Source organism: Neovison vison, chromosome 2 (assembly GCF_020171115.1).
Source record: "Neovison vison isolate M4711 chromosome 2, ASM_NN_V1, whole genome shotgun sequence".
Classification (NCBI taxonomy): domain Eukaryota; kingdom Metazoa; phylum Chordata; class Mammalia; order Carnivora; family Mustelidae; genus Neogale; species Neogale vison.
The window spans coordinates 31,387,221-31,402,053 of record NC_058092.1 but is presented as its reverse complement, the minus strand read 5'-3'; positions in this window follow the sequence as shown (position 1 = coordinate 31,402,053).

The following is a 14,833-nucleotide window of genomic DNA, read 5'->3' as shown; positions in this document are numbered from 1 at the left end:
TACAAGCCTTTCTCAAGAAAGAAAGATCTCAAGTACACCACCTAAACCTATACCTAAATGAGCTGGAGAAGGAACAGCAAAGAAAGCTTAAACCCAGTAGAAGAAGAGAAATAATAAAGACCAGAAAGAAACCAAAAGAACAGTAGAACAAATCAATGAAACTAGGAGCTAGAAAGAATTAATAAGATTGATTAATTAATAATAAGATTAATAAGATTGATAAACCCCTGGCCAGGCTTTGCAAAAAGAAAAGAGAAAGGAGGGACTCCTGGGTGGCTCAGTCAGTTAAGCCATTGCCTTCAGCTCAGGTCCTGCACCGGGCTCCTTCTCTGCCTCTGCCTGCCACTCTGCCTGCTTATGCACTCTTTCCCTCTCTCTCTCTCTCTCTCTCTCTCTCTCTCTCTGACAAATAAATAAATAAATAAAATCTTAAGAAAGAAAAAAAAGAGAAAGGACCCAAATTAATAAAATCCCAAATGAAAGAGGAGAGATCAAAACCAACACCCAACAAACACAATTATAAGAACATATTATGAGCAACTATACACCAGCAAATTTGACAATCTGGAAGAAATGGATGCATTCCTAGAGACATATAAACTACCAAAACTGAACCGGGAAGAAATAGAAAACCTGAACAGACCCATAACCAGTAAGGAGATTGAAGCAGTCATCAAAAATCTCCCAAAAAACAAGAGCCCAGGGCTAGATGGCTTCCCAGTGGAATTCTACTACACATTTAAAGAAGAATTAATACCTATTCTCCTGAAACTGTTCCAAAAAATAGAATGGAAGGAAAACTCCCAAACTCATTTAATGAGTCCAGCATTACCTTGATCCCCAAACCAGAAAAAGATCCCATCAAAAAGAATTACAGACCAATATCCTTGATGAACACAGATACAAAAATACTAGCCAATAGGATCCAACAGTACATTAAAAGGATTATTCACCACAACCAAGTAGGATTTATTCCTGGGTTGCAAGGTTAGTTCAACATCTGCAAATCAATCAATGTGATACAATACATTAATAAAAGAAAGAACAAGAGCCATATGATACTCTCAATAGATGCCGAAAAAGCATTTGACAAAGTAAAGCATCCTTTCTTGATAAAAAACTCTTCAAAGTGTAGGGATGGGGGTACATACCTCAATACTATCAAAGCCATCTATGAAAAACTCACAGCAAATAAGGACAGGAACATAGCAGGGATGTCCTCTATCACCACTGCTATTCAACATAGTACTAGAAGTCCTAGCCTCAGCAATCAGACAACAAAAACAAATAAAAGGCATCCAAATCAGCAAAGAAGAAGTCAAACTCTCACTTTTTGCAGAGAATATGATACTTTATGTGGAAAATCCAAAAGACTCCACTCCAAAACTGCTAGAACTCATATAGGAATTCAGTAAAGTGTCAGGATATAAAATCAGTGCATAGAAATCGGTTGCATTTCTATACACCAACAGCAAGACAGAAGAAAGAGAAATTAAGGTGTCAATTCCATTTACAATTGCACCCCAAACCATAAGATACCTAGGAATAAACCTAACCAAAAAGGCAAGGAATCTGTACTCAGAAAATTATAAAGTACTCATGAAAGAAATTGAGGAAGACACATAGAAATGGAAAAACATTGCATGTTCATGGATTGGAAGAACAAATATTGTGAAAATAATGTATCCTACCTAAAGCAATCTACACATTTAATGCAATCCCTATCAAAATACCATCCATTTTTTTCAAAGAAATGCAACAAATAATCCTAAAATTTATGGAACCAGAAAAGACCCTGAATAGCCAGAGGAATGTTTAAAAAGAAACCCAAAGTTGGTAGTATCACAATTCCAGACTTCAAGCTCTATTACAAAGCTGTAATCATCAAGACAATATGGTACTGGTACAAAAACAGACACATAGATCAACTGAACAGAATTGAGAGTCCATGGACTCTCAACTCTATGGTCAACTAATCTTCAACAAAACAGGAAAGAATGTCCAATGGAAAAAAGACAGTCTCTTCAACAAATGGTGTTGGGAAAATTGGACAGCCATATACAAAAGAATGAAATGGACCATTTCCTTACACCACACATAAAAATAGACTCAAAATGGATAAAAGACTGCAGTGTGAGACAGGAATCCATCAAAATCCTTGAGAAGAACACAGAGAGCAACCTTTTCGACCTCAGTCACAGCAACTTCTTCCTGGAAACATCGCCAAGGGCAAGGGAAGCAAAGGCAAATATGAACTATTGGGACTTCATCAAGATTAAAAGCTTTTGCACAGCAAAAGAAACAGTCAACAAAACCAAAAGACAACTGAAAGAATGGGAGAAAATATTTGCAAATGACATATCAGACAAAGGCATAGTATCCAAAAACCTATAAAGAACTAATCAAACTCAACACCCAAAGAAAATTAATCCAATCAAGAAATAGGTAGAAGACATGAACAGACATTTCTGCAAAGAAGACCTCCAGATGGCCAACAGACACATGAAAAAGTGTTCCACATCACTTGGCATCAGGGAAATACAAATCAAAACCACAATGAGATACCATTTCACACCAGTCAGAATGGCTAAATTAAAAAGTCAGGAAACAACAGATGTTGGCAAGGATGTGAAGAAAGAGGAACCCTTTTACACTGTTGGTGGGAATGCAAGCTGGTGTGGTCACTCTGGAAAACAGTATGGAGGTTCCTCAAAAAGTTTAAAATAAAGCTACCCTACAACCCAGCAATCACACTACTGGGTATTTACCCTAAAGATACAAACGTAGTGATCTGAAGGGGCACGTGCACCCAAACGTTCATAGCAGCAATGTCCACAATAGCCAAATTATGGAAAGAACCTAGATGTCTATCAACAGATGAATGGATAAAGAAGAGATGGTATATATACACAATGAAATACTATGCAGCCATCAAAAGAAATGAAATCTTGCCATTTGCAATGGCGTGGATGGAACTAGAGGGTACTAGGCTGAGCGAAATAAGTCAATCAGAGAAAGATAATTATCATATGATCTCTCTGATATGAGGAATTTGAGAGGCAGGGCAGGGAGGTGTGGCGGGTAGGAAAGGAAAAAAATGAAACAAAATGGGATTGGGAGGGAGAAAAGCATCAGAGACTCTTAATCTAACAAAACAAACTGAGGGTTGCTGGGAGGTGGGGGCAGTAGGGATAGGGTGGCTGGATTATGGACGTTGGCGAAGGTAAGTGCTATGGTGGGTGCTGTGAAATATGTAAGCCTGATGATGCACAGACCTGTACCCCTGGGGTATATAATACATTATATGTTAATAAATTTTTTAAAATTATTAAAAAAAACAAAAAAGAAAGAAATACAACTTATAAAATATGTTATAATCTTAAAGGTAATTAATTGAAGGATAAAAATAATGGAGGGGAAAAATGAAAGAAATAAGAATTTATTTAGAACTCCCAAATAAGGGAAGGCAGTAAGGAATAAGAATGCATAGATTGTCAGGAATTGGATCTAATGTATTAATTATCACAGTACATGTAAACAGGCTAAATTCCCCTTAAAGTCTTACAGACTCCAAGTTTGGGTTAAAAAAAAATCCAACCATATTCAGCTTGCAAGAGACAAATATATACCAGGCAAATGCTAACTAAAAGAGAACAGATGAGCAACATTAATATCTGAAAAAGCAGAATTTAAGGCAAAACACACTAACTTGGGGACTTCCAAGGAAGATGGTGGAATAGGAGTACCTTATGTTCACTTCTTCTATGGCTACAACTAGATAACACTCACAACACTATAAGTAACCCAGAAAACAACAAGAATGGCAGAACAAACTCTACAACTAAACTTCTACTACCATGGAAGAGGGTAGGAAGAATGGAGAGATAGTGGGCAGCTAAACATACTTGTGGGCTATCATCTGGAGGGAGGGAGCTACAGGTGCAAAGAGAAGAAAGAAAAAGATTTTCACAAGGGAGCCTACACAGAATAGATGAATCCCCATAGCATTTGGCTTTGGTTCAAATTTCATGAGTTATTACAAGCAGCAGTACTTAAAGCCTGGAACTTCAAAAATCAGCAGGCTTGGCTCTGGGAGAGCCCCAGAGGGCGATAGGAATCAGAGTCACTGCCATTAAAGAGATAGCATAACAAATAGCCCATAGACAGTATAGAAGTAGCATTTTGAAAAATGCCTGGGGAATAGTGGAGGGAGAGCTATTTATTAATCACAGAGTGTGTCCTAGAGGGACAGATTGTATTGGGAGACTCCTGCAAGAGCAAAGGAGAGGGCAGGCACCATTTCCCTCCCCTGCTCCCCACATAAATACATGGTCACTTGCAGGAACCAGTGTTATGCAGGCATTCACCACCTAATTTCTTTACATTCTGCCCCACCCCCTCCAGCTGAGCCTGCCCAGTCCCAGCACTGGGGGTCCTCACCCCCAGAAGACCAGTGCAAACTTTGCCAACCAAGTGTCTCCCAACTGAGTGCTTTGTAGGGCTTCGGTCCTGGCAGTTGCAGTAGCTAGCTACCTCCTGTGGAGGATGTGCATACCTTGTTGAAACTGCCTGCTCCTCCCCTGCTTTGTGCAGCAGCTCTAGCTGCCCTGGTCTCTCAGTGGTGGCTGCATGTCCCCTGTGGAACAGGACCAGCACCACCTTGTTAGAAGTATACAGCCCACCCATTACTTTCAAGAGCAAGAGACAAGAGTGGACTTTCCTAACACAGAAAGAGACACAGCTAGACAAAATGAGGAAACAGGAATATGTCACAAGTGAACAGGACAAAACCACAGCAAGAGATCTAAGTGAAATGGCTATAAATAATACGACTGATAGAGAATTTAAAGTAATGATCATAAAGATACTCACTGGACTTGAGAAAAGAGTGGAGGACATCAGTGAGACCCTTAACAAAGAGGGAGAATCAGCAACAGGAGGACAGAGTAATGGAAAGTGATCAAGCTGAGCAGGTGAGAGAAAAAAATTCTGTGAAATGAGAATAGATAGGGAACTCAGTGACTCCATCAAGTACAATAACATTTGCATTATAGGGATCCCAGAGAAAGAGAAAGAAAAGGGAGCAGAATTTTTTTTTTTTTGGAGCAGAAAATTTATTTGAAGAAATAATAGCTAAAAAATGCCCTAATCTGGAGAATGATCCAGGAAGCACAGAGATTACCCAATAAAAATCAGCCCAAGGAGATCCACACTAAAACATATAGTAATTAAAATGGCAAAAAGTAGTGATAGAAAATAGCATGGAGGACAAGGGGAGTTAGAGAGGAGAAAGGAGTTGGGGGAAATTGGAAGGGGAGGTAAACCACGAGAGACTATGGACTCTGAAAAACAATCTGAGGAGTTTGAAGGGGTGGGGGGTGGGAGGTTGGGGGAAACAGGTGGTGGGTATTAGAGAGGGAACGGATTGCATGGAGCACTGGGTGTGGTGCAAAAATAATGAATACTGTTATGCTGAAAAAAAAAAACAAAACAAAACAGGGTCATTGCCGATGTAATTAGTTAACATGTAGTCATACTGAAGTAGGGTGGACCTGAACCCAGTATGACAGAGGTCCTTATAAAAATAATCTTTGTGAGGAAAGAAATGCATACAAAAGAAAGCTGATGTGAAGATAGGGCAGTGCCATCTTCAAGGAATGGCAAAGATTAACGGCAAACCACCAGAACTAGGAAACAGGCATGGAATAAATTTTCCCTCAAGGATCTCTGAGGAAGGCAACCAGCTCTGCTCACATCTTGATTTTAGACATCCAACATCCAGAACTGTGAAACTGTTCTAGATTTCTGTTCTTTAAACCAACCAGTCTGTGGTACTCTTAAGATTAGCCCTAGCAAACTATTACAGAAACAAACCACTTTTAGGGTCAACATGTCTTCCTCATTCCCAATGTTTACTGCTAGATTAAAAGATTTTCACTAGTATTACCAAAAAAAAAAAAAAAGTAGTGATAGAGAATTTTAAAAACAGCAAGAGAAAAGATGATAGTTACATACAAGGGAAACCCCATAAGGCTTTCAGTGGATTTTTCAGGAGAAATTTTGCAGGCCAGAGGGAGTAACATGATCTATTCAAAGTGCTGAAAGGAAAAAATCTGCTCCCAAAAATACTTTATCCAGCAAGGCTGTCATTCAGAATAGAAGAACAGATAGTTTTCAAGACAAACAGAAGCTAAAGGAGTTCATGACCACTAAACCAGACCTACGAGAAATGTTAAAGGGGACTCTAAGTGAAAAGACTGTAAGTAAGAGTGAGAAAAGTATGGGGCGCCTGGGTGGCTTAGTAACTTAAACATCTGCCTTTGGCTCAGGTCATGATTATGGGGTCACAGGATCAAGTCCTGCATTAAGCTTCCCGATCAGGAGGGATTCTGCTTCTCCCTCTGACCCTTCCCTCTCTCATGCTTTCTCTCTTCATTCTGTCCTCAAATAAATAAAATCTTTAAAAAAAGGAGTAGTCTTGATTAGTACTGAGTAATATACGGTATTGTTGAATTGTTATATTATACAACTGAGACTAATGTTACACTGTATGATAACTACACTGGAATTAAAACTTTAAAAAACACACTAACTAGGACAAAATATATGATCCACTGGTAGAATACAAACATCAAACTGTCAAATCCAAAATCACTGTATAAATCTTTTTAAGACTTTATGCAGATACATACATAAAAATGTTAATTACAGCATAATGTGCCAAACTAGAAATAGTCTGAATATTCACCAAGAGACCAGTTAACTGGGGCATTGGGTGGCTCAGTGGGTTAAGCTTCTGCCTCCAGCTCAGGTCATGATCTCATGATCTCAGGGTCCTGGGATCGAGCTCCACACTGGGCTCTCTCAAACCCCACATTGGGCTCTCTGCTCAGCAGGGAGCCTGCTTCTGCCTCTCTGCCTACTTGTGATCTCTCTCTCTGTCAAATAAATAAAATCTTTATTTAAAAAAAGAGACCAGTTAATTATGAATTACAGTGCTTCTACAAATGTAATGCACCCCAGCTTTTAAAAAAGGATGAGGTAGGGATGCCCGGGTGGCTCAGTCGGTTAAGTGACTGCCTTTGACTCAGGTCATGATCATAGGGTCCTGGGATCGAGTCCCTCATTGGGCTCCTTGCTCAGCAGAGAGCCTGCTTCTCCCTCTCCCTGCCGCTCCCCCTGCTTGTGCTCTCTTGTTCTTTCTCTCTGACAAATAAATAAAATATTTTTTTAAAAAAAGGATGAGGTGTGGAGCATAACAAATAGCATGGAGGACAAGGGGCGTTAGAGAGGAGTAGGGAATTTGGGTAAATTGGAAGGGGAGGTGAACCATGAGAGACTATGGACTCTGAAAAACAGTCTGAGGGGGTTGAAGTGGCGGGGAGGTGGGAGGTTGGGGTACCAGGTGGTGGGTATTATAGAGGGCACGGCTTGCATGGAGCAGAGCACTGGGTGTGGTGAAAAAATAATAAATACTGTTTTTCCGAAAATAAATAAATTGGAAAAAAAAAGGATGAGGTAGATACAAATATACAGATATGGAATCATGTCTATGATGAAGCAAAGATTAAAAATTAATAAGGTTACAGAATGGATAGAAAAATAGAGATCTATGCCTCGGTTTCCTTGTCTATAAAATGGGGATGTCAATATCCATCTATCTCACAGGGTTACTGTGAAGATTAAATCAATTCCAATGAAGTGCTTTGAACAATGACTAGCAAACAGATATTTCCACTGCATGTGTTTGGGGGAGGGGAGGTGTTAAAAGTCTTAAAATAGATACACTTTGACATAATTCTACTTCTACAAAGTTTTCTTAAGGAATTAACCAGATAAATGTACAATAATGTAGACTGAAGTACAACAGCAAAGTAAGTGGGAAAAAAGGCACACATTCGTTATGCTCTGGTCTGAATGTTTATGTTCCCCCACCCCCAAATCTGTATGTTGATAACCTAATGCTCAAGGTGATGGTATTAAGAGGTGGGGTCTTTGGGAGGTGCTTTAGGCCACACAGTCAGAACTTTGGTGACTGGGATTAGTGCCCTTGTAAAAGAGGCCCTATAGAATTCACTAACCCTTCTACTTTGTGAGGATACACTTTGCCAAGAAGTCTACTCTCTGAAGAGGACCTTTACTGACCACACTGGCACCCTAATCATGGATTTCCAGCCTCTAGAACTGTGAGACATAATTTCCATTATTTACAGGTTACTCATTCTGTGGTAGTTTGTTGTAGCAGCCCAAACAGACTAAGACACAAAAATAGTGGATTCCTTATGGAATGTCACCTTATCAGAAAGTCCCTCCCTGGTCACACTTCTAGCTTACCATTTCCCCAATATTCCCTTATCCCGCTTCAGAGCACTCATCATCATCTGAAACATATACATTTGTTACCTTTATTATCCACCTCATCCCCAAATGTAAGTGCCATGTGAGTGAGACTTTGTTCTGTTCACTGCTGTCACTCTAGTGTCTAGGACAGTGCCCACCATACATATTTGATTCAATTAGTAAGTGTTTGGATAAATCAAGGTATTTTCCTACAATGGAATATTATGCAGTTATTAAAATGGATACAGGTGTATGGATAGGCTGCAGGGGCGTAATGAAATTCCTGAAATGTATAAAAACTTTTGTTTGCATGTACTTCTGTTAACTTTCAAGGGTAAGGGTTTTCTGAAAGAGATTGTTGAGTCAGAAAAGATGAAAAGATAGAGGCTATCTAATAATGAAAGGGGGGAGGGTTGATTGGGATAACAGCAATGCAGGTGGTGAGGATTGATAGGATTCTGGATGTAATTTGAAAGTAGAACTGGCATATTTGCCAATGGATGTATTTGGGGATGAAAGGAGTCAGGAATGACTCCAGGCTTTTGGTCTACTCAACCAGAAAAGTGGAGTTTCCATTTCTCTGTGAAGAGGAGAACACTGGAGGAAAAGCAGGTCTTGAAGAGAAGGGGGAAATCAAAAGATGATAACTGTTACTTTTCAGAGAGGCAAAAAAAATGAAGAGATCAGGAGCCACTGTGAGTGTGAAGAATGGGAATTCTTGCGATGAGAATATAAATGGATTTGAACTTCTCAGGGGGCAATTTGACAGTAAACATAGTCTCTGACCTACCAAATCTCCTAGAAATTCAATCTATAGAAATATTGGAACAAGTATCCAAAATACAATACAAATATAAGGACATGATTTCAGCATTATTTACAATTGAGAAAAAATGGTATCTTAACTATCCATCAATAAAGCATGTATTTAAAAATTTCCATACACTAATATTTCATACAATGGAATATGATGCAGCCATCAAAAAGACTGAAGTAGGTCTAAATATCTTGACCTACAAAGATATCTAACATATATTATTAACTGAAAGGAAGTTGAAGAATTTGTTCTTCAAAATAGATAAATACACAAAATAAATATGTGTTAGCTTATATACATGTACTGCTTATATGTGACTATAAATGGAAAATAGCCTGAAGACACCTGGTTGATTCAGTTAAGTGTCTGACTCTTGATCTCAGCTCAGATCTTGATCTCAGGGTCATGAGCTCCACCCCCACATCAGGCTCCATGGTGGGCATGGAGCCTACTTAAGAAAAAAAAGAAAAGAAAAAAAAAAGAAAATAGTCTGTAAGATACTTTTTACTTTATGTGCATTATCTGTTAATGTTTTCCTAATTAGAAAGTAATTATAGGAAGGAGGAATAAGGAGTGAAGCTTAATGTGATGCTCTCTTTTAGGGAGATGCAAATAGTTTTGTGGGTTTTTTTTTTTTTAGGGTTTTTGTTGTTGTTGTTGACTCCTTATGACCTTTTTTTTTTTAAATTCAATTAGCCAACATGTAGTACATCACTAGCAAGTATTTTAGAACTTGATGGAGGAGATAGTTACAAAACACTGATGTACTCAATAAAAATGAACTGTACACTTTTAAAGAGTTAATTATTTTTTATTTAAAGATTTTATTTTATTTATTTGACAGAGAGAGAGAGACAGCAAGAGAGAAAACACAAGCAGCAGGAGAGGGAGAGGGAGAAGCAGACTCCCCGCAGAGCAGGAAGCCCGATGCAGGCCTCGATCCTAGGACTCTGGGATCACAACCTGAGCCAAAGGCAGACTCTTAATGACTGAGCCACCCAGATGCCCTAAAAGGTTTAATTATATGTTATATGAAATTTACCTCAAAGTGAAAAGTAGGAAATATAAATGGGGCAGGGAAACTCAAGTTTTTACTTAGGTAGCAACATTTTTCTTTCTTCAATAGTGATTTGAGAGGAAGGGTCCAAGGTGGTGATATAGAAAGACTCTGAATTCACCTAGATAGGCACAGTGAATATATGCCTACCTACAGAGAAATTCCACCGAAGGACAACTGAGGATGGACTGAACAGCTTCTGAACAACAAAGGACAGAGGGACCACACAGAGAATGGCAGGAGAGACAGAGACATGGTAACTTCCAAAATCTTACCCCAGATACTGCAAACTACAGTGAAATTAGGAGGGATGGTACTGAGGGACCAGGAGGAGATTCCTCTCTGGGGCACAGAAAAAAAGCTAGTTTAAAAGGGTAACTAGAATTTAAAGGAATCAGCCTTTGTCAAATAAATAAAATAAAATCTTTAAATAAAAAATAATTAACCCTTTAAAAGTGTACAGTTCATTTTTATTGAGTACATCAGTGTTTTGTAACTACCTCCTCTATCAAGTTCTAAAATACTTGCTAGTGATGTACTACATGTTGGCTAATTGAATTTAAAAAAAAAAAGGTCATAAGGAGTCAACAACAACAACAAAAACCCTAAAAAAAAAACAAACCCCACAAAACTATTTGCATCTCCCTAAAAGAGAGCATCACATTAAGCTTCACTCCTTATTCCTCCTTCCTATAATTACTTTCTAATTAGGAAAACATTAACAGATAATGCACATAAAGTAAAAAGTATCTTACAGACTATTTTCTTTTTTTTCTTAAGTAGGCTCCATGCCCACCATGGAGCCTGATGTGGGGGTGGAGCTCATGACCCTGAGATCAAGATCTGAGCTGAGATCAAGAGTCAGACACTTAACTGAGTCAACCAGGTGTCTTCAGGCTATTTTCCATTTATAGTCACATATAAGCAGTACATGTATATAAGCTAACACATATTTATTTTGTGTATTTATCTATTTTGAAGAACAAATTCTTCAACTTCCTTTCAGTTAATAATATATGTTAGATATCTTTGTAGGTCAAGATATTTAGACCTACTTCAGTCTTTTTGATGGCTGCATCATATTCCATTGTATGAAATATTAGTGTATGGAAATTTTTAAATACATGCTTTATTGATGGATAGTGAGGGACCTGCAGAACACTCTCTGGGGTCAGAGGGGCAGGTGAGCACCATTGTTTACTTTCCTCCTAAACCTTGATGGCAGAGAAAGGAGTATGGTCCAGGAACTATAGCTAGCATGACCACACTAGCCTTAGCCACCCTGAGGTATAGGGAAAAAAAGTCATGGTTTAAAAGAACAACTGAGTAGCTCTATTTTTAATTTTTTTCAATTTATTTATTTTCAGAAAAACAGTATTCATTATTTTTTCACCACACCCCTTGGAAAGAGCTGAGATACCCTTTAACAGATGAATGGATAAAGAAGATGTGGTCCCTATACACAATGGGATATTACTCAGACATTGGAAAGGATGATTCACCAGCTTTTGCATCAACATGGATGGGACTGGAGGAGATTTTGCTAAGTGAAATGAGCTAAGCAGAGAAAAACAATTATCATATGGTTCCACATATTTGTGGAACATAAGGAATAGCATAGAGGACATTAGGAGAAGGAAAGGACTAATGGACAGGGGGTAAAAGGGCAGAAATGAACCACGAGAGACTATGGACTCCAGGGAACAAACTGAGGGTTTGAGAGGGCAGGGGGATGGGGGGATGGTTAAGCCCAGTGATGAATATTAAGGAGGGCATGTATTGCATGGACTTCGGGGTGTTATATGCAAACAAGAAATCATGGAACACTACATCAAAAACTAATGAGGTACTGTATGGTGACTAACATAATAAAATAAAAATAAAAGAAAGAAAAAAGAACAACTGAAATATAAAGGACGTGGCCCTAGAGGATGTTTGGTAACTAACATTCTTTAGGTTTGGAGGGGCTGAGAAACACCATTGTTTATGCTTCCCCTCCACCTTGATAGCACAGATAGAAATAGGGTGTTGGTGCCCTGGCCAGCTGGCTGCCTCACTTGAGTCCCAGCTGTGACACTAAGGTATCTCCTCTACCCCTGCCAGAACTCCAGTTGTCCCACCAAGGCAACCTCAGCATGGTGTACATTAGGGCAACCCTGGACAGTACCCACTAAACTCTTACCATCTCACCAAGGCAACATGGTTGCAAAGCACCCCAGGACACAAAAAGCCCATACCTGCTTCAACTCCAGATGATGCATCAGGGCACCACCTGCATGGAACACAATGGGACTTCCCAGCCCATAGAGACTTCAGCCCTAGCTGCCTGCTGGGGACGCCTCTGCATGGAACACCTAGAGACCTACTGCCCTGTGCATGCCTCAACTCCTCAACTCCAGCTATCTCAATAGGGCAGCCCTGGTGCATAGTGCTCTGGGAACCCCAACCCATGCCTGTTACATGCAACTCTATGCAGCCAGCCCCATGCAATCTACACAGGGAATGCTCCTACAGAAGGCCATTCCCTCAAGACTAAAGAAATACCTGTTCCATCTAATTCACAGAAACAAACACAGAAAGTCAAACAAAATGAGGACGGGTGGGAATATTCTCCAAATGCAAGTAAAAGATAACCTTCAGATAAAGAACTAAACAAGGGGCACCTGAGTGGCTCAGCGGGTTAAGCCTCTGCCTTTGGCTCAGGTCATGATCTCAGGGTCCTGGGATTGAGAACCACATGGGGCTCTCTGCTCAGCGGGGAGCCTGCGTCCCTCCCTCTCTCTGCTTGCCTCTCTGCCTACTTGTGATCTCTCTCTGTGTGTCAAATAAATAAATAAAATCTTAAAAAAAGAACTAAACAAAATGGAAATAATCAATCTACCTGATAAAGAGTTCAAAATAATGGTCATAAAGTTGCTTACTGGACTTGGAGAAGCACATGAACTCAGAACTTTAACAAAGAGATAGAAAATATAAAAAAGAACCAATGAGAGTTGAAAAATACACAAAACGGTATCAATAGCAGATCAGAGGTGCAGAAGAATGGACTGGTGATCTGGAAGACAGGGTACTGGAGAGCACCCATGCTGAAAAGCAAAATAATAATAAATACAATTTGTGTGTGTGTGTGTGTGTGTCTGTGTGTCTGTGTTAAAGCATCTCTGGGTCAACATCAAGCATAATATTCACATTATAGAGGCTCTAGAAGGAGAAAAGGAGAAAGGGGCAGAAAACTTCCCTAACATGGGGAAGAAAATGGACATCCGTGTCCAGGAATCACAGAGAGCCCCCAAACAAGATGAATCCAAAGAGGTCCACACCAAGACACATAATAATTAAAGATTAAAAATAGTGAGTCTTAAAAGCAGCAAGAGAAAAGCAACTAGTTATATAAAAAGGAAACATCAACGGGCTATCAGCTGATTTTTTAGCAGAAACTTTGACGGCCAAAGAGAAGGGCATGACATTTTCAGAGTACTGAAAGGAAAAAACCTACGACCAATAATACTTTGCCCAGCAAGGTTACTATTCAGAACTTATGGAGAGATTTTAAAATTTCCCAGACAAAAGTTAAAGGAGTTTACCACCACTAACTTAGTTTCACAAGAAATGTTAAAGGAATGTCTTTAGCAAATAAAGTCTTAACTAGAAATGTGTGTGTGTGTGTGTGTTTATGGAAAAAATTTCATGAGTAAAAACAAAGAAACAAAAAGGTTGTAGATCAGTCACTCATAAAGCTAATATGAAGGTTAAAAGACAAAAGTAGTAAAATTAATTACATATAAAAAATTAAGGGACTCACAAAATTAAAAGATGTAAAATATGACGTATTATAAAATATGAAGGGGGAAGTAAAAATTTAATGCTTTTAGAATGCTGTTTGAACTTGAGTGACCATTGACTTCACATAGACTGCTATCTATATAGGTTATAGAAACCTAAAATAGATACACAAAAAATAAAGAGAAAAAAATACAATTGTAACATTAAAGAAAGCCATTAAGCCACAAAAGAAGAGAGCAAAAGAAGAGGAAAGGAACAGAGTAGAACTATAATAACCAGAAAAAAATTAACAAAATGATAATAAGTGCATGTTTATCTTTAATTACTTTTTTTTTTAAATTTTTTAAAAAGATTTTACTTACTTATTTGACAGACAGAGATCACAAGTAGGCAGAGAGGTATGCAGAAAGAGAGGGAGAAGGAGGCTCCCGACAGATCAGAGAGCCCGATGCGGGGCTCAATTCCAGGACCCTGAGATCATGACCTGAGCCGAAGGCAGAGGCTTAACCCACTTAGCCACCCAAGTGCCCCTCTATAATTACTTTAAATACTAAAGCATAGGGATAGTCAGTAACATTGTAATAACATTTCATGGCGACAGATGGTAAGTACATTTATCATGGTGAGCATTGTGAAATGTATAGACTTGCCAAATCACCATGTTGTATACCTGAAACTAATATAACATTTTATGTCAACTGTACTTCAATAATCAAATTTTTTAAAAAAATAGTGACTTGGACACTCTGATATTTGACTCTGAAGCCCTTGCTTAAATACTTGCTTAAAGTTAAATACTTGAAGAGCCCACAGGTTTTAACAACCAAGGAAACAAA